The following is a 26,620-nucleotide window of genomic DNA, read 5'->3' as shown; positions in this document are numbered from 1 at the left end:
ACGTTTACCGTCAACATGGAAACTTGCATCTTTCGACAAGTTGCACATGCTGCTAACTTAAATGTTGTTTAAGTTTTATTACCTGAAGTTAGTGATTAACCAGTTCAACGGGCGACTAAACCTCATTGGAAAACAACTTCAAATAAATGTCCCACCAGGGAGAAACTGACCCCAGGTCAGTGAACGCACCAGACAGTCCGCCCAAACATATTTAAAATGATAGTTTACAACAGTTGCTTAAAATAATCCCTTTTTATTGATATTGTATTTAAGGAAGCTCAAAGTCGAAAGAGTAGAAATTTGACCTCATGAAAAAATCAAAGTTTGCTAACATTAATTTGATTTTACACGTTTTTTGTGAATGGGGTTACGTTAAGCCTTGTTTTTCATTAATAAGACCTAACTACGTGAGTACAAGGATGTGGATTTGAACAAAGTGAGTGTTCTACATTTGGATTCCCACAGTAATTAGATGGTGGATGATTTTTCACCATGTTTCTTCATTGATATTTCTCGGTCGCTTTATCTTGCTGCAGCTCAACACAATAGCCTGATCCGCTTCTTTTTTAAACCTGTGGGACTTCAAAGTGCTGCCCTTTTTATTTGTTCGCCATCTGCTGACCCCCTCTGCTCCCTAAATCTCATGCTATCAGATCCATCTTAACCACTTGTTTGCTCCTGTTGACAGCTTTGTTTTGGTTTAACTTGATTTACTTACACAAACGTCTCAGTGTCATCAGCATCCATTTGATGTGAGTTTTGAACCTGATCTAAAAGGACGGTTTGTGTTTATTCTCCAGGTGGGTCGAATACTGGGGGTGGGAAGAGAAACCTTTGATCAGAATAGTTATTTTTAAACCTTCCTTTGCTTATGCTCATTTATAGTCAGGGATTTAAAGGTGAAATTGAGTTCTTCCTCCTCTTAAAGGACACAATGATATCCTTAAACAGTAGTTTGAGCACATCTTAAGACCTCGATCAGTTTCTTGAATTGACAAGCATTGATTTTATGACATGGAAAAGAGTCGGGCAACTTTAATATTCCTATATAACTTATGTTAGGTTGTTAGATTAGCTTATGTAGGTTATTTATCCCTTTTAAGTAAAACATTAGTCATCATTATGCTGATGATAATGCTTTATGTCTATTCAAGTCTTCATTTTCCATTGTTTGTATTGATTATAGTGAAATCAATTGTAAAGACACATGGGCGTGGCTGTTTAGTGTCCTGGAATTTACACTGAAACCAGCAGATCACTCCTCCTCCCACAGTGAACAGTAATGTGAAACTTCAGTGTCAGGATCGTCCCTTGGCTTCAATCTGTGACCAAGTTATTAAAATATTTTCTGAGGCTTCAATGCGAAACCACAGAGCCACGGTCAGGGAAATTACATTCCAGTCTGCCGATTAGTGAGAAACCGCATGTAATGAAGTACTTCTTTGTTTAAGATCATGCAGCACATCTCTCCATGCAAAGAGCTGGGGTACTGAGGGTAATATAAGGTTTACATAGTGTGTGTGTTGTTTAGCTTTCCTTTGTCTCATGATTCACATTGTTGCGTCCACTAGTTTGGGCTCATTACCATCTTAATGGCATCATGGCCTCGTCATTTGGGCGCTGTTCCACTTCAGCAGGCAGGAACAGTATCAGCCAGACTCCAAGCATTCTTTTTAACATGACAGAGAAGTACACAACAATGTGTAAACCTCCCCTAATGGAATAAAAAACAACAAGTATCTTTCTGCTCCATTTTCTGTGCTGAATTTGTTCATGAGGCGCAGCGCAAACTATCATTTGAATGATGAGAAAAGAAATGAAAGAAGCAGAGCGGTATCCCTTTAATTGAGGTGATATATCTAGTTCTCATATTATAAGATAGACTGTGTTGTTTTTTTAACTGTCAACTTATCACACATTAGTTCCAGGTTATTGTGAAACCATATGGTGTTTAATTATATTAGAAATAATAGAAACAGGTGATTTTAAAGGCTGTATGTTGATTGATTTTGGGTAGGGATGGGCATTTCGAGCTAAAATACTGTTTGATAATCACTGGCGATTATTTGTAATCGAGGTGCTGCTAGTAGCGAGCATTCACAGCGTCCGTCTCAACGTTTATGCCGCTGTTCCTGTGACGCAGCAGCATGGCAGGCATGTTTACATTTTACAGTTATGCTAAGTCTCTGCAATTTTCTCAGTTTCTGAATCTTGTACCACTTCACATATATTTCCAAGGAATGTCACTAATGTTTTCTGCTTCTTTTGCTATTTAATACAGTTAGCATTCTTGTCCTCCTGTTACTTAATGTGGTTAGCAAACGGCTTTAAGACGCTCTATAGCCACTGTGTGGCGGGAATTCTCTATTGCAACCAGGCACAGGTGAACAAGATGAAATAAGTACTTTTGAAATAAGATAGTATTCGCATTAACTCTTCGATTTTAAACAAGTGAATGCATAGGTGTCCCATTCCTAGTATTTAACATTTCAAACTGCAACACAAAGAATTCACTAGATAGGTGTTTTTGACTCATTGTGATATCATTTCCTGGAGTATTTTCATATTCTTATCCTCAGGATATGTAGAACCCAAGCTAAATGTGATTTAACCCTCCTGTTATGTTCGTTTCTCTGGAACAGCAATAATGTTCCTGGGTCAATTTGACCCGGGGCATATTCAATCATCCAAAAGTGTCAGCACCCCAAAAAAATCCCAATAGACATTTTTTTAAATCTAATTTTAACTCTGTTACTAACCATTTAAATCAAGATTTAGTCCATTGGTGTTCTTTAATTCTCACAGATCATAGTTCAAGGAGGATAACTCACTCGTTTTTCATGAAAATTCATGTTACATTTTTGTTAATGTACATTTGAAAGCCCTAAATATAAATACAATAGTTTTACATGACATAGATTTATTTTTATTTTTTTTCATTTTGTATTTTATTCTTTTAAAAGTGATGTTGATGAATTAACACGACACCCAGATTTTTATGCTGCATTTAGCTGGTTTGGAAGTCACATATTGCCTAAAATAGACTTCAAAAAGGGTCAATTTGACCCGCAACATAACAGGAGGTTGAAGTCATCAACCATAGTGTTGAAATCTAACCATGAATTGTAATGACATCACAACTTGACATGATTTTACTTTAGATTTTGTTCAATAAACCCAACAGACACACTTAGCTGGAAGTATCATAATTAAAACTATCACCTGCAGTAGAAATTCAGTGCTTATATGTAGAGTTAGGTTGTGGCATGATCTGGATTTACAAATGCTTCATATCACTAAAATGTGCAGCCTCAGAACCTATTGTCTGTCATGGTCCATCATTGTCTGACAACAATAGGCGGTACATGCTTCTGGGAACACATGACAACTTTTCAGTGATCCCAGTGTAGCCTGCAGTTATGACAACCATCTCCAACTGAGAAGTCCTTTTCCATGCTGTGTTTCTTGGTCCATAAGGGACTGTTCATCTATTTCAAATACCTGTCGGTCTCAGTTCAGCAGTAGACACACACACACTTTCTCTCTGTCTTACTTCAGCTGTATGAACCCTAAGAATAAACCTATGTCTTTGTGATTTACTTACAGTTGATGGGTCTTAAATTTGCTGAAATAACAACATCATGATAGAAATGTGTAACAGGTCAAACTTTGTGACCTTTGTGACAGGTGTGTCCCCAAGAAGAGAATACTGCTGATGGGTTTCTGTGACGCAGCGTAGGTCAGATTTGTTGCTCACGTTGAAATCTTTTAATCTAGATCGGATTATTAGCTGCACTTGCATACAGATATCTGTTTGTAGGGATTAATAAATCATTGTCAGATTACTGCCAAAGGGAGCAGGGATGTCAGCACAGCGGTGTGTGTTCCACCTGCTGTAGCTCGCCTCAAACACTGTTATTCCTGCATACAACAAAGCTTGCTGAAACATGATTGGTCAATACTACTCGGACTACAAATGTACTACAAACACAAACCAGAGTAACCTCCGTGCTAATAAATCCAGAGCCCCATGTACAGATTTTTGGAGAGAGATTTTATGTACACACTTATCTCCTGGAGCCAGTTTGTGGTCGCCTGTGCTTCGTCGTTCCCTCGCTAAACTGCACGAAACAGAATTTAATGGCACCATCAATCAGCGTAGAGCATGATGACCCAAAAGACCCAAGTCCTGAAGGCTGTTTCAGATACAGACAGTCCTATTTTATACTAATTTAAAAGGATTATGCAAAAAAATGATGGGGAAACTTCAATTTCATGGGGTTATATTAGAAATAAGCATGATATGTTCTGAATGAATGTCTTGTTGAACAGCTCAAGGTGACATATTCAAGGTAATGAAAAGAAGAGTGTCTGTGGATGTGAAAGTTTGTACGCAGTTGAGTCGTCTTAATGCTTTTTTTGACGAGGCTCCCTGTTAAAGTTCCTCTAGGGTGTTTTTTGGTAAGACAATGTTAAAAGAGACCGACTGCTAAAGTAGGTTTGACTGTCACTTTCATCAGTAGCACCAGATGCTGTAACTCACCCTCTACTGCTCCTCTCTGAGGCTGATACATGACAGTTGTTCTGCTTTTTAATATTACCAACAAGTTCACTTGAATGGAAAACACTTGAAAAATCTGCTGAAATGTGCTCCAGTGATTCTGCTGCCAACTTCTCTGCTCCTGCCTGTCATCAAAGAGCTAATCCATGAAACACTGTATTTCTCAGTTTGTTTCCCCTGCCTGGTCTGCCTGTCCTCTCCCTCCCTTTTATCAGCAGACGCCACTTGATTTCCTTTTGGCAGAGAGTCCGTGCTGTTTGACCTGCCCCTGGTGCTCGCTCTCTCTCTCTCTCCACCCTCCTCTTCCACTCCTAGCTGTGTGGGCCAGGAGCGAAGCCACTGACCTCGGGTAACAGAAACCTTGTGAACCTCTGAGCAGGCGCAGTCCCAGTTACCTGATAAGCCGGCAACCAAAGGAGCCGGTTGCTTGGTTACCTTTTGATAACAGATCCAGGGAGTGTACTTGTGTGTGTTCTGCGTGTGCTCCGGTTTCTCATCAGATCTACCCTCCCCCTTTGCTTGCATTCAGTCATCTTTTTTCCTTGTATTTTGAACAATAGTTGCTGCAGATGTATTGAATATCTACATACCTGAGTGTTTCAACAAGTAACTGTTCATAAAGGAACTATCATCACCTGTACACATGTTTTTGTGTGTGTAGATAAAGAACGTGTGGAGAGAGTTACAACCAGAGAGGAAAGGGTGGAGACATGCAGCCAAATCTAAGTCATTGTCATTTCCCCCATGTAGACAGTAATGACTTCAGGTCACAGTCAGCTGTCAAGACCCAGCAGTCAAATCACTTTTACCTCCTGTTGTCTGAAACATGCCGCAGCCAAAGCTTCACCCCCCCCAACCAAGCGGCCACCCACTCCGCCTGCGGCCCCTTGTCCTTGAAAATGAAACGGGAACATGCAGACTTGTATCACACTCTGGGGACGCTGCTTTTGTCCTCCACAATTTCACGATGGGCGACAGGCATGCATGAATATTCACAGCCCCTGGCATTAATATTTCAGCATGCCAGTCCTGTGCCAACTCTTATTCACCTATACAAGAGTGTGAAACGCTGATCCCGCCTTTGCCTCGCCACATTACCACCACCTCTTCCCTCGTCTCGTCCTCCTCCCCATTAATTTAATATCTGAATTACTGAATGAACAAATTGCTGCCTGCGAGGGAATCATTGAAAATGATTAATAGTGGTGCTTGTTTCTGAGTCTTGTTAATGGCCGTGTAGCCACTCTGTATTCAGAGCTCATTCTCTTCTCACAGGTAGGGGTAAAAATGTGTGCTGGGCCGCTGCCAGAGCATTCTTGTGGAGAGATATATTGGCAAGATTATACCTGAATCCTGTTGCCCATAAAGTCAATGTTACATTGACAGATTTTTATATGTCTTCTACCTTCTATGACACTTTGGTCGCTGTATTGAGCCACTCGTGGCACCAGGCGACCACATGCATGCTAAACTATGTGCAGTGATATCCAATAAGCTTTTCTCTAGAGGAATGTAAGTGACACATATTAGTGGCCGATCAGTTCTTAAAGGTCATGCTTAGGTGTGTATGTGGGACTTTGAGGACCATGACATATTGATACGGTTGGGCGCTTGGTCTACTCACTTGTTTTGTCCAATCAACCATCCAGAACTCAGTGAATGTATTTTAAACAGGCAGGGACTTGAATACAGAAAATGAGCTGCGGATTTTCTCTTTCTATGAGGAGCTGAATCCGCCACATCATTTCTTTATCATTCTACAACACAGGGTTCTACAATGAAAGGCGAGCTGCACCTAAAACAAAAAAAAAAGTCATTCATGATGGAAAGTGGAGGATGAATTATGAAGACTCACAGTCTGAGGAAAGAAGCTGCTCTGTAGTCTGTTGGTATAGCAGCAGATACCTCAGTAACAGATGGCAGCAGAGTAAATAGGCTTTTGCTTAAGTAAGTATTGTCTTTGCCTGCATCTAAACGACTATGATGCATCTTTTCATCTTGAAATGAAAAAACTTCTGCTATGTTGAAGGCTACTGAGCCTAAAACTGAGACTTTAGACTAGGCTGCTGTCTGTAGTGTTTGATGGAGCTAGGGCAGATTTGGAAGTTGCAGTGGGAGTTCCCATTTCTTCTTACAGAGTGCATTTTATTTGTCACAGCCTGCCCTTTTCTTCCTTTATATAGTGCCCATATTATGTGACTCTAACAGAAAAAAAACGCTATACAAATGTATTAGCAGCAGTTTATTCAACATGGCTAACCAGCTACAGTCCTGTAGCATTGCTTCAGGTGTGTCACAATGGCCGGAGAGGAGAAAAGGTTCATTGAAACGTTTTCATGTTCCTATTCTGTTATGAAACAAAAACATACTCACAGTCAACAATAGGCGTTTTTCGACCGCAGGAACTTTACCCCGGGACTAGGGACATTACCCCTGAACTACATGCGTTTCGACCGGAGGAACCAGGGTCTAAATTTAGTTCAGGAGAAGTTAATCTCCCCCTGAAAAGCCCCTGCTTTGGGGGTAGTACTTTTCAAAGGTCCTTTGACTTTTGGCTGAAAATAACGGTGTTTGTGGAGTTTACACAGTTGTTGAAACACAGAGGTAGTTCCTGGGAATGCATACTAGTTTAGTTTTTTTATTAAGATTTCAAAATATTATTTGATATAATTTTTTCTCTATGTCACTGGCCTGATTTGCACAATCTACCTGGGACTTCAGCCCGCGATTGAAACGCAGACAACAATGGGGGCACAGGAACCTTTTAGTTCCGGGGAAAGTAGTTCTGGGGGCTAAAAGACCCCGGAACTCTTGGTCGAAATGCACCTAATGGTTTGAATTTGTGCAGTATGTAACTGAATAATATTGCTTTACCAAACCTTGGGATTCTTTCATACCTTCCATGTCTTCCTGTTTCTGATCCTGTCACTAACCATAGACTGTATAAATAATGGACGTAGTATCCGTGACGTCATCCATCTGTTTCTGAAGCCCTGTTTTCAACCCAATCGTCGGTGGGAGACATATTGGAAATGCTGAAGTCAACCTAACTGCTGTCAAGCTAGTGTGAGGTAAAGAAGCGGGCTTTGAGTCTCCTCGCCAACAGCTACAGTGTTCCCGCCTGTCAATGAAGAAAGTTGTGCATCTCAAAATGGAAAAGTAGTAATCTTAATATCTTCAAAACTGCTGCGTTATGGAAAAATTCAACCCCAGTACAGTGTGAGCCGATCAAGAAAATTAGCTATCCAGACTCACTCATTTTTATTACCAGGCTGTAAACATGTTTATTTCTGCTGTAAAGATCAGCTTTTTTGAATTTGCGTGTATGTGGTTTCTGGTACTTCCGGACACACGAGAAACTGCCGTTTTTAACACTTCTGCATTGGCTTTAATTCTCGCGGCCGGAGGTTGCCACTTGTTTCTAACCAATCAGATTCGAGCATCATGACAAATACAAGAAGTTTGATCAAACTGCGTTATTCCCATACTACTGGTCCTGTGTGGCAGCACTGGTGTTACCGCTCTGAACTGAACCCATGCAGAAAAGTACACTTCTTTATTTCACAGTTTGGACTTCCCAGTACAAGTTACAGCAAATTTCTGACCTTTTTTTTTACACTCTTTCTGATGTTACATCCTCTGGTTGAGCTGTTGTTTTTGTCACTTGCTAAATTAAATGAAATCAGTTCCTCTTTGCTGCTTTAAACAATAGCTACAAGGGGAAGCTAATATACATCTACTGAGGCAATTACCCTGTAGGCGTCTGTTTTGGAGCTGTGAGAAAGAACTGTTATCTGGTGAAACAAGTTTATGGGTGTCTGATTGGTGCGTCTACTGATACCAGTCCTGCATTTTAAGATTTTGAAGGCACCACTACAATCAGTATCAGTATCCCAACAACTCTTACCACTAGAAAATGTCTTGGAAAAATATGTTTTAATACGTATTTAAGACTGTTAAATTAACCTGACTTCTTTGTGTTTATTAGTCTGCTAGAGTCTGTGTTTAGAGCTCCATCTGTAGCAATGGTGTGTTCCTCATAACAAAGGTCTGCTATAAAGAACTAACGGACCAATGCTAAGGAGCATCATCCAGTCAGAATAATCATGAACTTTGTGTCTCCACTCCTACTAGTGTCCCAGAACTCATCTAGTCGATTTCCATAAACGAAAGGTAGAGAGTAGATAGTTCAGCCCTCATATCTTTAGTCTGACTGTAAAAACAATCAGAGTTTGTGAGGAACAGCGACTGTACTGAGGCAGAGACATTTCCTCTGTGTTCATGTATCCTATCAGTTAAAACAAGGTCACTGCAGCCCTGATTCTCCCCGCTCTCCTGAGTCCATCGGTCATCATCACCGCGTCGCACTGTTAGGGCGATAAACAGCCCCAAAGCACATTCATCACTTAGCTACTTGATGCCCAGCTCTGCAGCACCCACGATGCCCTCTGCTCCTAATGAGGAATAATGGGCTCTGTGACAAATAAGCTGTTCACTGTGATGATAATAATGGTTTTTACGTGGCTCATATCTCAAATGAACATCGCCAGAATACCATTTTTCTGCAGGTAAAAAGGCACAACAGTAGAGGAAGTGCTGCACACCAGACAGTGAAGGAGATTTGAAGGAGTCTGTTACAAACAGCTCTGTAATTACCGGGAAAAATGACACTGGAATATATTAAACTTTCAAAAGGAAATGTGTGCTACCCTCAAAATAAGACTACTTTATTCACAGGGCTGAAACTCTTATATGAGATGTGGATTCCTAAACTTGTGCTCATTTGTCATTGTCAATCTCTCTTTGACAGGATGTTGTGTTGTTACCTGTATATGGGACTATTTGAATGGATCCATCCACCAAAATGATAAATCCTCACTGATAACATCCAGTGTTTTCAGTCAGACATCACTCGATCTAAGCTGACAGGTAGAACAGCGACCAGCAGGCATTCAAGTTATGTTTGGAAATATTTTGACAAAGTAAACAATGTGACTGCTGTGCACTGTGAAAGTCCAGGGAGAAATCCAGCAACATAGACACCAGGTGATCAACCATCATCTCATTAAACAGCAGTGTTAGAGAATGTGCTTGTGATGCCACAGCAGAGAAAAGGAGCCGACTCATCACAAAAATGGTAATCTTTGTAAATCGATATCTGCATATGAATGCTGAATCTGTAAGCAAGGACAAGATTTTGGTTTTGAAAGCCTCGTTACCATTTGCAGTCCAGGTACTGCCGTCTGACTTCATTTCAGAAGGCTTCAGTTGTTTACAAAGAAACAGCCTGTGTGGATAACAGAGGAGGTGAAATGCAAGCCAAGAACCCCATAGGACATCTGTATATATGATTGCAGATTGCAATCAGGCTGCACATGTAATCTCTCCACTCCAACTCCATTCTCGATCAACATGATAGTCAGACTGTAAACAATGAATAACACAAAGAAAGTGAGCCTGGGCCTGAATATGCTGTGTTTTTTTAATCTAAATGACCTTCGGCTACATCCGAGACCCTGAAAAACTGACTGTGGCCCTTAGAGGCAAGATTGTAGCTGATGAGTATGTATGTGGTTTCCGTTGTTTCTGCAGCCAGCCTCAGGTGGACGCTTGCGGAACTGCAGTTTTAGCACTGGTCTGATACAACCAAGCAGCAACCTCCGGTCTAAACATATGAGTCCAATACTGAAGTGCTAAAAACTGCTGTTCATCGAGGATCCGCTTGAGGCTGGCTCCGGAAGTACCGGAAACCACATACACACCAATTCAAAAAAGTCGGTCTTTACAGCAGAAATAAACATGTTTACAGCCTGGTACAAAAGACAAGTGTAGTCTGGATAGCTAATTTTCTTGATCGGCACACACTGTACTGGGGGTTAATTTTTTCATAATGTGGCAGTTTTGAAGATATTAAGATTACTAGTTTTCCATTATGAGAGGCACAGCTGACGTGATTGACAGGCGGGAACACTATCTGTTGGCTAGGAGGCTCAAAGCCCGCCTCTTTACCTCACAATCGCTCGACAGCAGCAATATGGCCGCCGCCGCCGATTGGCTTCAAAACAGCGCTTCAGAAACAGATGGGTGACGTCACGGATACTACATGTATATTTTATACAGTGTATGGATACAACCAGTGGTGTCAGACAATAAAAATCACAATACAGAACTTTCAGTTGTGTTGTTAATTGCATGAGGAAGAGAAGGATGGTTAAAACTATTAGGGAACTAGAGGCCTGAACTCCTAAATGTCAAACGTGTTACTGCAGACTCATGGACAAGGCTAATTAAATATGAGTGATATTTAAGAGTCACCTATGGACTAAGTTACAGGAGTGTAGAATATGGATAAAACAAAGTGCTTGTATCCATGACGACATGAATTTAAGTATCTTTTGTGCCGGTCCTGAAGTACTCTATTATAATTTGTTGACAGTACTTGAATATGGAAATGAGAAGTGTCCTTCCCTTGTTTGAACTGAAATATGGAATTAGCAAATATTCAGCTCTCTAAAGCTTTCCTCAACCTCTTGTTCTTCCCTCTCTGCTTGAACTCGTGATGTTTATTTCCACTCTTTATGACTGTGTATTTCGGTTGTTTTGCATAATATTCTCACGGCATATGAGCTACTCATCTCAGTGTGAGGATATACAGTGTGGCAGGCAGGTCCCCAGGGTGCTGCATCTGCAGGTGCTGGTGTGCAGACCGCTGCTGCTTACCTGCTAGGTAGGTGTCAGGTCGGCTCTACACATGCCAGAGCCTCTGTTAGATTATCCCTGTGCAACGTGAAAGCATTGGGTCTAGTACTTGGAGCACAGAGGGTGAAAAAACACTTTATCATACACAAAACAGAACCTCACAATTTATTCTGACAGCACATCTTCTCCTGCCCGCTGTGACTTTTATTGAAAGCATCATTCTGGAGATAAACGTTGTGTATTGTATTGTGCATGCCACATTATTATCAGCTAATGTCCAGGCTTTGTCTTACACAGAGCAGAGTTGTGGAAAGATGATTATATTTTGTCCTCCAGCAGTAAGCCCACTATTGCCGCTAAGAACATTAGAGTTAATTGTGTGTCTAATCTTGAAAAATATTATGGCTCAGAAAATAAGCGACAGAAGCAGAAGGTGGGGTGAATTTTTGGGAGGAGGAGGAGGGGTAAAGCAGCTGTTAAAGGAGCCATTTATAGCACCTCTATCTCATTGAAAAACATTACACATTGTCGACTGCGGTGAGAGAGGAAAGTAAGTGTTGTGTGTAGAAAGCCTCTTCCTTGATTCAGTCCCTCTCCATTCGGCTTCCCAGCAGGGTTGACATTCAAGTCAGTCTTTGTCTTAGGCTGATGTTTAATCATCACGTCAAATTATACAGTTATGATAATAACTCTTGTCCATAGAAAACAGGGATTTGTGATGGAAAATGCCTGTTGCAATGCACAAATCCCAGCCTGAACAGTTTTTACAGCTGTATGGTTGCTTGTATTATAGATTGCAGAATTGCATTAAAGCGGTTGTGTAGGGAAATTTTATGATGCGGGTTGAATCTTGTTAGGAGCGTTAAGGGAGCATTGATACAAGGCGACACAGAATTAGACCAAGGAAATCCAATTTCTTGTGACATTTGTTGCCTTGTAATCAAGCTGTTGCTAAATTGAAGCCAAAAACTGCACATCCTTACGATTTGAATGTGTAAGGGGCTCAAATATTCAACGTAGGTTGTAACAGTAACCCAGACAGGCTCTGCAGCTATCTGTTACAACATCTGTGCATTTTTTACAGCAGGGGTTCCCAAAGTGGGGGTCGGGACCCCCTGAGAGGTCCCGACACACCAACGGGGGATCGTCAGATGTCTTCCAGAATGTTTTTTATTAAAGTTATCTAAAAAAAATAGTACATTTTACACATTATAGTAAAATATATTGACAAAAATAGTAGCTTAACTTGAAATAAAACCTTGAAAATAGAAAATGTAATGAGTTTTCTGCCTTTCTTTTTGCCAGATGACTTATCAAAAGCATCAGTAGCATCAGTAGTAGATTCATTCATAACAGCACAGGAAACACAGCCACATTCTCATATAGGTAGGGTCATTTTCTGACACATTCTATCACTTTGAGGGACAGTGGGGGGTCGCAAGTCTTTGGCACTGATATTTTGGGGGTAGCGGGCTGAAAAGTTTGGGAACCCCTGGTTCACAGCAGCAAGGGAACTTGGCCTGCACTTATTAATCCAAATGTTAGAAAGCAACATGGTCAAGTGTAGATCCAAATCACAGAAGCTGCAGAGTTTTGATGAAGGTGAAATGTGTTGTAATTAAGTGTTGTATCACTTCAGAGTTGCAACAGCCTCAAAATCTCTCTCTGTCTCTGTCTTTTTCCACTTGAAGAGGGAAACAGGTGAAGGCAGATATGAAGAAGGGAACACTACTGCGAGTGCAAGCTGAAGCATTTTGGCAGAATGTCCCTAATCTCCTTTTGTAAATTTGAATTCAACGAAACACTGTGTTTCATGCGAGAGCATTACATGAGATTAGACTTGATGGAACTTTTCCCCAAGGGGAATCGGGGTCATTTCAGAGCACTGAAATTATACAGCTTAAATTGTAGGTTTGGGGTAAAACGGGGAAATAGTGGACTTTGAATGTTAAATCACACATACTATTATGTTAGGGCTGTAAGGAAATAAACATACACCTGTTAATATTTAGCATTTCCAAAAATAAAAGTTGCTTTTTAATATCTTCAATGTGAACATTTTATGTTTTTAAATGAAGTAAAATGTTGATTCCTTTGCTCGGATTAGGCTAAAAGCAATGTTATGATGTTGGATGTCACATGGAATGTGACAAATACAAATGTAGGTTCTGACTGCACAAAAAAATTACCTTTTTCAACAAAATAACGCCTGGCATGAAATATCACTCTAAGTTGTATTCAGCATTTTCTCCAGCACGACATAACTAATGAAACAAGCTTGAGGATGTCTATATTTATATTGACGTCACACCTCAGTCAGTGCAGTAAAAGGAGGGATGTGATGGTGGACATCTCTCTCTCTCTCTCTCTCTCTCTCTCTCTCTCTCTCTCTCTCTCTCTCTCTCTCTCTCTCTCTCTCTCTCTCTCTCTCTCTCTCTCTCTCTCTCTCTCTCTCTCTCTCTCTGTGTGATCCCCTGCAGAGAATGTGTCAAACACTATACACGACACGTACCTGAGGATGGAGAAGGATTGAGAGATCACCCAGTGTATCCATCTTAGCCGATTTGATAGAGATAAATAAGACAAATGCTAAAATAGTCTGCAGATATACTTGGGTAGCAGTTAGGGAGACCTACAGGTAATGGTCTGTTTGTGGGACACAGTGGTATTGTAAACCCTAGAGTGTGGTACAAGGAAGCCTCAGAGTGAGTTCACTGCTATGTAACTTTTTCAGTAAGTAAAGGCAGGTTGAAAGAATGAAGTGCAGATATAATGAATTGAGTGCCTTCCATTTCATCACTCTGCTTTTACAACAAAGTGTTCAAAGTGAGTGTGGCGATCTGCCACCTCTCTCTCCTCCATTAACAGTCATTAAAATGCTCTTTCTCCATCCTCTAGCTCTCAGGTTATTACCTCTGGGTCTAAGTTGGATCTTTAGGTACAATGACTGAGACATCTGTTACAGTAGAGCATTGAAAAGTCCCAGTGCCTAAACCACAGCAAGGTCAGCAAGCCACAACAGACATTTAATTACCGTAGTGCATCTCACCGCCATGTGAGGAAATCGGCAGCTGGCCCAGCCGCCCTCCCCAGAGATGAGATTGAACTGAAAATAGCTCTGTGACTGGCTGGTTTATGATGGTCAAACCGCACATTACTGCACAACCTTAATGACAAGTGCTGCTGTTTTAATAAGCAGGCTCACAGGGGCCACCAAGCTGTAGTTGTTGCTGCCTTAGTTCCTCAGAAACCAGCTGTTAAGTGTCCTAATGGAGCCCATGTATAATTCATGAGCACACACCAAGCTGCGTGGCTGGGTTGCCTTCTCAGAGTGGCCGATGATTGGAAGGAGAAGAGGACAGCTCGTATGCCAACTCTTTTTCAAAGTGTGAGACACCAACTCCACATTGAATCCCTCTGTGACAGGACATCTACTTCAGGCAAGACAAAGGAGTTGATTTATCAGCGACAGCTAGCGCTGTAACGCCACTGGAAAGCTAAGAGATGTAGATTAATGACCTGTAGAGACGTAAAATGATCCTGTGACTGCCTTCAATGTCACCTGTCGACCTAAAACAGCAACTCTTAATTATTCAACCATTATAGTGTTAGGTAAGGCCCACTTATGCGTCAAAAGTAAAGACTGTAAAATGGATGTCCGATCGTTCGGCTGGAAGTGAGGCTTCCACAAAAACTGCTCCCCCTGGTGGCTGGCTGCTGTATAGGTCAAAAACTCTGTTTTCCCCATTCATTTGAATGGGCTGCTGTCAAACTTTAAAAAATAAATACACGTTGTACGAATGTTTCTCACATCTGTATGCTGTGGTGATATGTAGTTATTATTTGACTGTTTTGTGTTCAAGGCCTCGTTTTTCTTAAAAGGTTATTTTTGGTTAGTTATTAGAGTTAAAAAACAGGGTTTTATTTCTGGATTCAATTTGATTGACAGCTGCCGTAGAGAGAAACTCCATAGGATCTCGGGACGGTACGCTGTAGGGCGGAGCTCGTTACTGTGGCAACACAGAAATTCTCTACTGCGCAGACTCTGGCTGCACAATGGCTGCGCATTCAAACAGGGTTTTTTGGCTTCAAAACTGTACAACGGGAAAAGGCGGAGCAACACTGTCCATTTTTTTTTTACAGTCTATGCTCAAAGGCTACGATAACCATTCCTGTATGTAGATATTTCTCATGGTCTAAAATTTGATACATGGACCCTGGAGAACAGTTTTCCAGCACAAGGTAGGCTTGTCTTTAATGCTTTATATGTTTTTCAGTAAATACAATCAAAACAGGTAAAATAAAATACCCAATAAAGCAGTTTTATTTTGAAAATCCGTGCCTCTCAAAGAACTGTTTGAAGAGGGGCTGCAAGCTGAGCCGTATCCATGAAAGTTACCTCATTAATTTTTGCTAGGCTATTCTCACTGTTAATACTTTAGAAGAGTTCTCATGAAATAGTGTGAAAACCTCCTCTCAGCCCTGTGTGTCATGCAGTTTCTTCTCTATCAGGCTTTGTCATAGTTCTGCCATATCATCATATCATCATTGTTTATGTACATGCTGTGGCAGACGTCACTCTGTTTGGCCTCAGTCACTTTCACAGAGTTCATGTTTTTTTTGGCATCATGTTTGGCTGCCTGTCTCGACCTCTCAGAGGTCAGCACTTTCAGATGTCCGGAGAGCCAACAGGGAGGGGGCTCATATGGCAGGTTTCAGGCTAAACACTCCACCACATCCACTCAACAGACTGGTTGTTTTTGCAAAATCTTTTGAAGGTGTTAGGTTATGTGAACGGCAGTATCCAATTATACAAGGATGGTTTGATGTTTGTTTCATGTATGTAGTTTAGCAATAATAAGCAAAGGTGTGCCCAGAGGGATAATACATCTGAGACTGACGTCATGTTTCCACTTAAAACAATAGATAACTTGATTTTCTTGTTCCTCCTTTAAAGACACCATTGTCTCTTTACTTAATGTGACTGAACATTCACAAGACAACATTGAGGTGGTGGAAATATTCCCTAACCCTCTGTTGGATCATATTTCTGGTTTACAGTCTGCCTACAATAGCTCTTCAGTGTATCCATCTCTCTTTGACCTCATGGGTTTCAGGAGACGTGTAGTCTTGGTTATTTATCTTAAACCTCTCTGGTGGAGGGGAGAAAAAACAGTTGCATGGATTAACATTTGCTGCCTTTGATCACTGTGTGTCTATTTTTGATCACATAGCTGACACATTTCATGTTTAACCTTACATGATGAAGAATGAGAGATTTTCTTCACAGCGGTCTGAAAAACACCAAATGTTATTTCCATGGCGGCACTAATTAGATCAGCTCTCCCACACAGTTCAGGGATCAGCTGGTACTGTAACTGATATAGTCATGGCAACTGGTCAGACAGATTCATCGGTTTCTTCTTTTTAATTATGATTCAACAACAAAATGTGATCATTTACCAGAAGACACAGGGGAGCCTCATTAGTCAGGTACACCGCTGCAGACGGGCCCGATTTCAGTGACATTGACTTATAATTATTATATTTTAGCTTGTTTTGTTACATTAACATTAGCAAATCTGTTACATGTTTATGTTTATGTTTATTTATTTGAACAATTAAAAGGAAACACAAAAAAAGAGCAAAGATAAATAATATACTGTGCATGAAGAGGCAGAAAACTCGGAGAGCTTATTTGAAGCCTCCACCCAAATAGTGTTCTCATATAAGAAATGAATTAAAAAATACTAAATTGACACATAAGACAATAGTTGATACTAAAAATAAAATAACATAAGAATATAAAAAAATAAAAATTCATATAAATACAGTTATTACTTCTACAGAATTCAAAAGTACAAAATATGAATATGATGTGTATGAACACCTGTTTATGAATATGTGGTTGAGCATGATGAGTGTAATTAAGTAACAGTGCTTTAGTGTGTACATAGCTTTAGTGTTATTTTTTTAATTAATGATGATTATTACAATTCAATCACAAGTCAGCCGTTATAATGCAACAGTTAAAGAATTGTACAACCAGAATCTCTGAACTGATACGTGAGTGTTGGAGTACTCCTCCACATCAAACAGAGATCGAGCTGTTTTATAATCAGGTTATAGACTTGACCCACATCATACAAGCAAAATATCCTACAGGTAGTTACATTATTCAGTATTACAAGACGGATATGAAGTGACATAAATGCGAAAGAGTAAAAGCTAACTATGTTTCTTTGTCTGACATCTTTTTTTCACGTCTTTCACAATCCCTGAGTTTGAAGTAGAATCCAGAAAAGGTCTAGAGGCAGTTTTTTTCCACTGATTTGGTAACAACAAACCTGAGGGCATCTGATACCCCTCTTGAGTAGAGACAGACCGATTTATCTCATTATTTTTGTACACATTGCATTAGTCCAGGCTTGTGGGAAGAGTTTATTGAATCATCAATGAAATGTGAATTATTTGTGCTGTGCAGTAACAGCTCACTGTCACTTTGGGCTGTATATTTTATAATCTGACATCTGAGCTGGAGCTGGTTTAGTCCGTATGTATGAACACCTTTTAAAATATGGATGTACTTTCTCAACTTTGACACACAACAGGGATGGAAACATGAGCTGTTGCAAAGGTCAGAGATGCATTTCGTATTCGTTGTGGTGAATTCTTCTGTTCTCACGCTGAATTCAGATTGCATAATCAAGCTTGAGGAGTTGACAGGAGTATACAGTGTCCAATTCAACTCAACTTTATCCCACTGAAGTCACAAATTTTTTTTTGTTGACCCTGTATGGAATGATGAATATTAATCTTAATTTGATAATAATTAGGGATGCACCAAAAATTCGGCCACCACAAAATTTTCCGTAGAAAATGGCCCAAAAGTGCATTTCTCAGTTTTCGGACGAAATACTTTGATCACCGAAACAACACAGCCTAAACAGAATATTTTGATGACGCAAACAAAAAACGCAGCCAGTACGCACTGGATAAGGGCCAACATGTCTGCCTCCGTTATTCCTTTAATCGCAGCACTAAAGCGTCTTCTAAGCAAAGAGGCTGAGACGGACCACGGAGTGAAAACAATGAAAAGTACACTCTTAGAGTCAGTCAGCACACGTTTCACTGAGATCTATTCAGATCCTCTGCACTTCATCGCGACTGTACTTGATCCGCGTTATAAAGATCATTACTTGGATGTGGGAATAAAGCAGCGCGCACGAGAAATGATCCAGGCCGAGCTGGATGCGGAGATCCTGCTTGGAGACGGAGAAACGCACAGCGCAGGAAGGAGAACAGAGCGCAGAAAAAAGGACTCCTCTCTCTGAACCAGATGAGGGGAGCATGCACCCTCGTTGTCTGATATGTTCAATGAGAGTCAGAGCCATAAATGCAATGGTAGGGGAGACCGGTGACAGTTTTAACATTTTTGACATTTCTGTCTATAACTTTGAGCTCTTTTAACCCAGTGAGTTCAAACTGCTATACAAACCAGCTTCAAGTGTCTGCTAATAAATGGCCTAGAAAATGCCTGTGCAACACAAAACAGAAAATGCATGGCTTAATCTCAAATCCAAGGAGTGAAATGTTACAACTGTCCCCTGTCTCCCGACTAATAATTGGCATAATAATTTATTTCGGAGTTTCAGCTTTCGGCCTTGGTTTCCTCATTTTTGGTTTTCGGTTTTGGCCAAGAATTTTCATTCGGTGCATCCCTAATAATAATAATAATAATAATAATAATAATAATAATAATAACAATAATCTTAATTTTAGTCACTGCGATAGAATATTTGACTATTACAGCATTTGTTTGACATGCTTGTTTGTATCTCATTGCTGTATTGATCGTCCCTGATGAGGAAAGATGTTTGTGAAGTTGCTTTTAAAGTGGGTAGTTGGTCTCCTCATTGCATCTAAGTATGTCCTCCTTACTGCTGTTCATTACATGCAGCATATAGCACAGTGGCTGCTCTTCCATTCAAACGCAATTTCATGCTCTGGAGTCCAATTTAATGTGGTGGTTGCCTATATATTGACGTGCACTTGGCTTTATGTTTTCTAAAGCTGTTTGTGTCCAGTTTGCAGTAATCAAATCTCTCCAGTCACTTTTAAAAAAAACAAAACAGATGCTTGGGTTGTTTGAGACGTATAATTAGCCTTTGAAGACTTTCAGGGTCAAAATAACAAACTGATTCAAATCCACCATGAGCTGCAGCCAGTGTGCAGAGTCGTGCGTCTTTAATGGGCTTATTTATTTCTTCTACTCAGACTCCACTTCTGGAGTCTGACAGGCCTCATCTCATACACGGTTTAAGCACACCACAACACGGAGAATAGATATCGCCACGACCAAAAATAGTAGGATTGTGTCTTTATGCAGGGAAGCTTAACTAGTGCAGGGGAGTTATTTTTAACCTACCCAATCACATCTTGTCACTTAATGTGGTATGTAGAGTGGAGTGGTTGTTTTGCTCCTCATGTCGGGGTTGAGAGTGCGAGCTGGAGGCATGAATAAACCCAGCAGTCTTGCTTAAGCTGTAACAACAACTGACAGTCTTTGCCTGCAGCTTCCTACAGAGCTCAACACTCAGGTGCATTTACTACACTTGCCTTCAAGAGTCCTTGCAGTGGAGAGGAGACTCCATCCTGGAAACATCAGGAGTGTTTCACTACCTGAGCAGATAAAAAAAAAAAAAAAAGAGAGAGAGAGAGAGAGGGAAAAGAAAAGGGATTATCCATCTTGTGATCTTTTAACTGCGGCCTTATCTTGATGTCCTGCTGGAGCGTCCCCTCCACACACAGAGGACAGGAAGGGACTGTCTGTGTTGTTACACTTTCACAAAGACCTCATTCTGCCGTGTCGGGGGTGCTCTGGACAGGATGAGAGGGTTTAGAGAGCAGGGATGTTATAAATGCATTGAAAGGAATTGATGTTCAAGCACTTATTACAAAGTACTCTGTCAGTGCACAGTTTTTACGTCTGTGTCCTGGGGGGGCTTTCAGCTATAATCAAATATCTTTTTAATAAAACAAGGCTGTGTTGGTCCTTTAGCCTTTGACAGCACACTCTGGGCCTAAAAAACACACACATGACGCTATTTTTTCCTTTTTTTTTACCAATGTCCCAAAGACCACGTTCATGCAGTTACCTCAGGGTGGGACCTAATTTTAGACCAGAACCTGGAGGGAACAGCATGAGCAAGGCAGACTCATTGACTTCCTCCAGGCCAATCCAGCTGACAGCCATACATGCGTCTGCACTGCATGGAAAATAGGTTACTGTGTAAATCTACCACAGGCAGAGGTGATGTCTCAATCTGAGGGGGGAGAAAAAAATCTGCTGTAACCAAGGGAACTGAATCACCTCAGAGCAATTTTTAACAAGATTCAAGGGAATTTTGTCAGCAGCAATAAGCCACTTTGTGATGTATGTTTTTCTATCTTGTAGAGCAGCTGTGAAGAAAGTTTTGTTTTGTGTTGATTTTGTTTGCCCCTGCGGAAAAAAGTGATATGCATGTCGCAGAGATTGTGATCTCGCCTGAGCTTTCATTTGTTTTCAAAACAATTGAAATAAAAACACTTCTTCACAGCACTATTTCTCTTTTTCCGAGCACAGATTTCTTCAGGATACACTGCAACGAGGTGATGTGTTTTTGGCTGTGTCAAATATTTAACAAGCGACAACCTCCGGTCTCAAACTATGAAGCCCATGCGGAAGTGTTATAAACTGCAATTCATCGAGAATCCGCTTGAGGCTGGCTGCAGAAACACCGGAAACCACATAGACATCAATTCAAAAAAGACGATCTTTGCAGCATTAATACACATGTTTACAGCCTGGTTCAAAAAACGGCTTGGCACTACTTAGATCATTTCTCTATCGGCACACACTGTACGGGGGGTGAATTTTTTTCCAACGTGACGGTTCAGAAGATATTAAGATTACGAGATTTTGCCCAAATAAGGACATGACTGACTTGACTCCCGGATGGGAACACATAGCTGTTGGCTCGGAGGCTCAAACTCCGCCTCCTTACGTCACACTATGCCTGGTTGAGTTCTGCATTTCCAATATGGCTGCCGCCGCTGATTGGCTTCAAAACAGTGCTCAGGAACAGATGGGTGACGTCACGGATACTACGTCCATTATTTACAGTCTATGATATTTAACAAAAATGCTGATAGCTCAACTTTAGAAACTGGTTTCAGTGCCATTCTTACACCTAAAGATTTTATCAACCACTGTTAGGTTTGCACAAATATGAATCTGGCAGGCAGCAACATCCGGCCGTGAGAATTGAGTCCAATGCGGAAGTGTTAAAAATTGTTTCTCGTGTGTCCGCTTGAGGCTGGCTCTGGAAGTACCGGAAACCACAGACACACAAATTCAAAAAAGCCGATCTTTACAGCAGAAATAAAAATGTTTACAGCCTTGTACAAAAAACAAGTGTAGCCTGGCTAGCTCATTTCTTGATTGGCACACACTGCACAGGGGTGAATTTTTTCATAACGTGGCAATTTCGAAGATATTAAGATTACTAGTTTTACATTATGAGAAGCACAGCTGACTTGATTGACAGACGAGAACACTGTAGCTGTTGGCTGGGAGATTCAAAGCCTCTTTACCTCACACTAGCTTGACAGCAGTTAGGTTTATTTCAGCATTTCCAATATGGCTCCCGCCGACGATTAGCTTCAAAACAGAGCTTCAGAAACAGATGGGTGACATCACGGATACAGTCTATGGCTGGCATCAAATATTAATATTTCAAGTTCCAATGTTTAATTTGTGCAGTGGCCCTAATGGTATAAATGCTGCACTCTATCTGTCGTAGGCATTATAATGTAACGTGACATCATCATCATCATCGTCCTTGTCCATGTATAGAGTATTATAAGTTGTGATGCTCTGTTGCCCTCCCACCACTCTCTATAGTAGCTTTGTGTGTTTTCACAATGAAGACAACAGAAATATAGATATTTTTCTTGTATCACTCTGCTTGGTTTAGTTCTCCAATAAGACGTGTTGTCCATTTCCCCTCATGGAGCCTCTACAGTGATTACAGCATCTTTCAAGAAGAAGGAAGACAAATTCATTCCATCTTTTAAGGAATTAATTCAAATGCCCAATTATCATGTGTTTAATGACTGCGTGTGTGTTTGTGTCCTTCTTGCTTTCACTTTAACATACTGCTCTCTGTGAAACTTTGCCTACAAAATGCTAACAAAGGTTCTTGAATTTCATACATTGCACCCTGAGGTTACATTGAAGTCAGTCATTCAAAATAGCTTTATGAAAACAGCCAGTTTCACACTGCTGTTCTGGTTTGTTTCTGCATGTCGTAAGCGTTGCATTAAGATTGTTTCATGGCCAGTTTGAAAGGACTCTCAGCACGTGAAATGTTTTTTTCTTGAACTGTTTATTGATGACGGCAATTTTCAACAGCGGTCAGACTAAAAGGTTTTAAAGAAAGCTACACACGATCAAAATGAACAAGTCAGAGACAGGAATTCACTGGGAGTCATTTGTGTTTGAATTCATTTTATAATTTTTTTACTTGCCTCTGAAGTCAAGCCTCCCCCCTTAATCCCTTCAGTGGTTTGGCAGTCAGCCATAAGAGCCTTTACCTCTCTGGAGGTGTTTATTGAACACACATATTGTGTATATACGACCGGATTTACTGCCTGAGCATTTTTCAAATGTGAAAATGAAGTCCTTAGTTGACTGAAGCAACATACCAAAGCTGTTACTGTCGGTGAGTTGTTTCACGTGGTATGAGGAAGTAGTTTGTTATCAGTGAGTAAGGCAAACTGGCCAAACTGGCCCTGTTGGATTAATCTAGATGCTGTGAAACATTCGGACCACCTCGCACTGAGCAGACCAAATTGCTGAGCTCGGGAAATTCCAGAAAAGTGAAATTGTTTCCCTTCCTGAGGAGTTTGTGAGTTTTCAGCACATTCCATCTGTAATGGTGTTGAAAACCTGGCCTGTTAGGAGCTCATGAAAGGTTTTTAATCCTTAATTCTACCCTGTGTTTCACTGGGAACGTTCTACTTTAATATTCACGCTCCGCTGCTTTAATCCCACTTTCTGTGTGCTCACCTCGCTCACGTAATTAAGCACCGTGGTGGGAGAGCATTGTTTGCCTCTGTACACTCTAACATTTCTCTTGCTAATATGCATGCGAGTTTGTATGTCCTCTGAAACCTGTGTTATGTGTCTGAACTCTTGAGCACATTCTGTCCAACATTTAAACCCTCTCTGTGAGACTCCATCAGCAGTCTGGATGAAGTAGCCACACTCAGCTGCACTTGTGTCTCAGTGTTTGATCAGCGATGCTGCCTCCTGATCATAGTTGGCATTGTGCCCTGGGGCCCGGACAAAGGCTGGGGCCGGGGCGCCGGCAGGGGTCTGGTCTGTATCAGACACTTTATTTGTTTTGGGGGATGGGGGGGGTTAGGATAGGCAGTAGTATGGCTGCCTCCCTCGTGAGTGAAGAGAAACTATTGTGTCAGGAGAGAGAGAGACGCCCCGTGATTACCTCCCCACCGAGACATTTGGCTTTCATTTCTGTGGTAGATCGTAAACTGCTGGAAGCTGGCAGCACAAATACTTTCCTTTGATAAACATGATTACCTTCAACAGCCTTACCCAATCCTCATCTGTTTTGTGTTTATAAGAAATAAAAGGGAAAAAACGAAAGCTCTGTCTTCCAGGCATCCCTCCGCTGCATCCCTGGTGATGCTGTGGAGGGATGCCTCAGTGAGGAAATGTTCCAACCAGTTGATAAAATGGTGACAACACCAGTTCTACTAATTAATCCAGACTTTTCTTGACCACCCAAGTAGGGATGTCGGGATTAACCGGTTTCACTATTAACCGTGCTTAAATGTGTCACGGTTAATCTAATTGTGAAGGCTCCGCTACACCAAGTTTTTCTAATGTCTCTGTCAAAAAGGGACCGGTACATTATGTTCGGCGCAACTTGTAAATGAAAAACGAGTGCCACCTGTGTGGAGTTTCTCCGTCATTTAAAAGTGCGAGGCAGCGTCCTCCGCCCATTTCCGTAACGCCCCTGATCCCGTCAGAGTCAGATGGTGTTTTCATGAAGAACACTGTTTTCATTTTTAACTGCAACATCAATAGGGATGGGTACTGAATTCGGTACTTTTATAGGTACCGACCGAAGTCCGTCGGTACTACCGTGTACCGATTCACGTAAAATCGAACTGTACCATGTTTCGGTACCTAAACGCATCCTTGTGACTGTGAGGGAGTGGAGGAATAGGCGATTTTCCACACTTCAGCCCTAAATAAACACTTTGCAGAGTGCGTCTCGTTTATTCTTTACAGGTGAGGTCGTCCCTATGACACCTGTGTCCAAAAATAAAACATAGTGCATAATAATCTGGATAATTGTGATACCGTGATTATTTCTCTCACAATAATCGTACCAGCAAAATCTCTAATCGTTGCATCCCTGCACCCAAGACACATGAGCTTCTGCTGTATTCACATTCATGCAGAGGGTAGAGGGCAGGGCGGATATTGTATCATGGAAGAGGGCTGGTGGATAAAACACTGAATAAAATGGTTTAAAGATAATCAGTTTGACATTTTTCAGGACATCAGACATGAGGGGCTGTGAGCTGAGCTGCCACTAGCTTGTTTCTATTTGCTTAGCTTGGCATAAGGTTAGGATTTCCTTCTTTGTTTTTTTATCATTTATGAAGTTTTAATGTGAGCTGATTTACCCGCAGGGATCCGCTGAAACAAACAGACATAATATATAATTTGTGAACCACTGAATGGAACAATTCCAAGCAAAAGATTTGGGCCACACCATCGCTTTGGGACTGAGAGGTGACCTACGGGGAACTTAAGCTAAGTAGCAGAATAAAACCCTCCGTTCAGTCAAAAGATATTGTTAAAGAAAGAGGGTGATGTTACTCAAAACACTTAAAGAGTATGCCTCTTAATATCTTGAAGTGTGGTATAATCAAAATGCATCTTGCAGGTAAAATATGAGACTCAAATTGGTGTAGGAGCTTGGTGTGGCTCTAAACTTAAAAAAGACATGTAAGGTCAAAGCTTGATTTAAGTTGCTAAATCCAATTTGACAATAAAAATTCTGTTAGAAGCAGCCCGAGCTGTTACATAACTCCCACACACATGGAGAAAACACCAGCGATTGAACAAAAAGCCAAAAAAAAGTCCCATCCTGCCAATTTATTCTGACCGCCAGTTTATTTATTCTGTTATGTCCAGAAGGTATTTTCTGCCTGCCGTCTGTTGTCTGCCTGAATCAGTGTGAATGCGGCATCACTTCTGTTTTTAAACGTCAGATCTTCCGCCATAGCCATGATGGTCAGCTTCCTCTTCCCATGGCTCTGAGTCAACTCTCCTCACTGTCTTCACGTGATAAGTGAAACCAGACTCCTGCTGCTCTGCGCGCGTGCTCCTCTGCTGCTGCAGGGAGGAGACACTTTCAGTTTGTAATTGTGCCGTCTGTTGTCCGACTTAGTAATGATAACACGCTTTAAAAGAAAGGCATTACATCATTGATGAGCAAGTAATATAATTGGTGTATGTCTGAACACACACCGACTACCTCAGCGAGACTAATCCTTTTAAACTAGATGAAATAAATGTAGAAAAACCACTGTACCATTTAATGCTTAAATTCTTGGGGACGTCATTTCCCAAACCACCAGGGATGTGATCAGAAATGCATTTCATCACATCGCCAACATGCTAGTCCACTGTGTCTCTGATCCTCAGTGCAGATTAAGAGAATTCAAGCTTTTTTGTGAGCATTGTCAACCAGGATTTTCTAGCAAGTCAGCTAAAATGACATCGGGTCTGACGTCTACATGAAGTCAGGATGAAGTCTAATGCTAAAATGCTGTATTATGTTCAGGGGCGGTCTCTTTGGTCCAACAAATACCCGACTGCTGTCTCACACTTCTGTTTGTCCTCAGAGTACACTCCGTTTAAGTCTGGCTAATGATTGATGTAAACCTGCCTGACTCTCCAGCCTGCCGCTCCAGTAATGAGGAGGGAAAAAAGACACTAAAGCATGTGTGTGGTAGTGAGGCACATTTATTAGTTCGCACCATTTCTCAAGTCATGCAAACTACCTTCATATGTTTGCTAATTTCTCCCAGGGAGCTGTGTTTCTGTCGTCAAGGCTTCTCTCTTCAGTGCGAGGATGGGATTTTGTAATCACTCTTCTGGAATCTCTGAAAGCACAAAATACTCCAGCTGTTTCATGTTTGTTTCTCATCTGTGTTCCATCTACAGACAGGCATTTCAATAAACACGGCACACCAGAGTGTCTCTGAAACACA

At 41.1% G+C, this 26,620-nt stretch overlaps 1 protein-coding gene and 1 long non-coding RNA gene across 4 annotated transcripts in view; both read left to right on the top strand.

Annotated features, from left to right (window-relative positions):
- cxadr (CXADR Ig-like cell adhesion molecule) overlaps positions 1 to 26,620 on the top strand; it is a 72,620-nt gene that overhangs the window by 500 nt on the left and 45,500 nt on the right. The gene's annotated exons all lie outside the window — the stretch shown is intronic.
- LOC117812533 lies at positions 31 to 26,620 on the top strand. 2 transcript variants are annotated; one of them, XR_004631234.1, is made up of 3 exons: positions 31 to 175; positions 26,252 to 26,351; positions 26,438 to 26,620. It is a non-coding gene; the product is annotated as an uncharacterized LOC117812533 (long non-coding RNA). The 2 variants fall into 2 exon arrangements; XR_004631233.1 differs by lacking the exon at positions 31 to 175 and adding an exon at positions 738 to 800.

This window comes from Notolabrus celidotus, chromosome 5 (genome assembly GCF_009762535.1).
Source record: "Notolabrus celidotus isolate fNotCel1 chromosome 5, fNotCel1.pri, whole genome shotgun sequence".
In the NCBI taxonomy this organism is placed as follows: domain Eukaryota; kingdom Metazoa; phylum Chordata; class Actinopteri; order Labriformes; family Labridae; genus Notolabrus; species Notolabrus celidotus.
The sequence above is the reverse complement of the archived record's forward strand: the minus strand, read 5'-3'. Positions and strand labels throughout refer to the sequence as shown.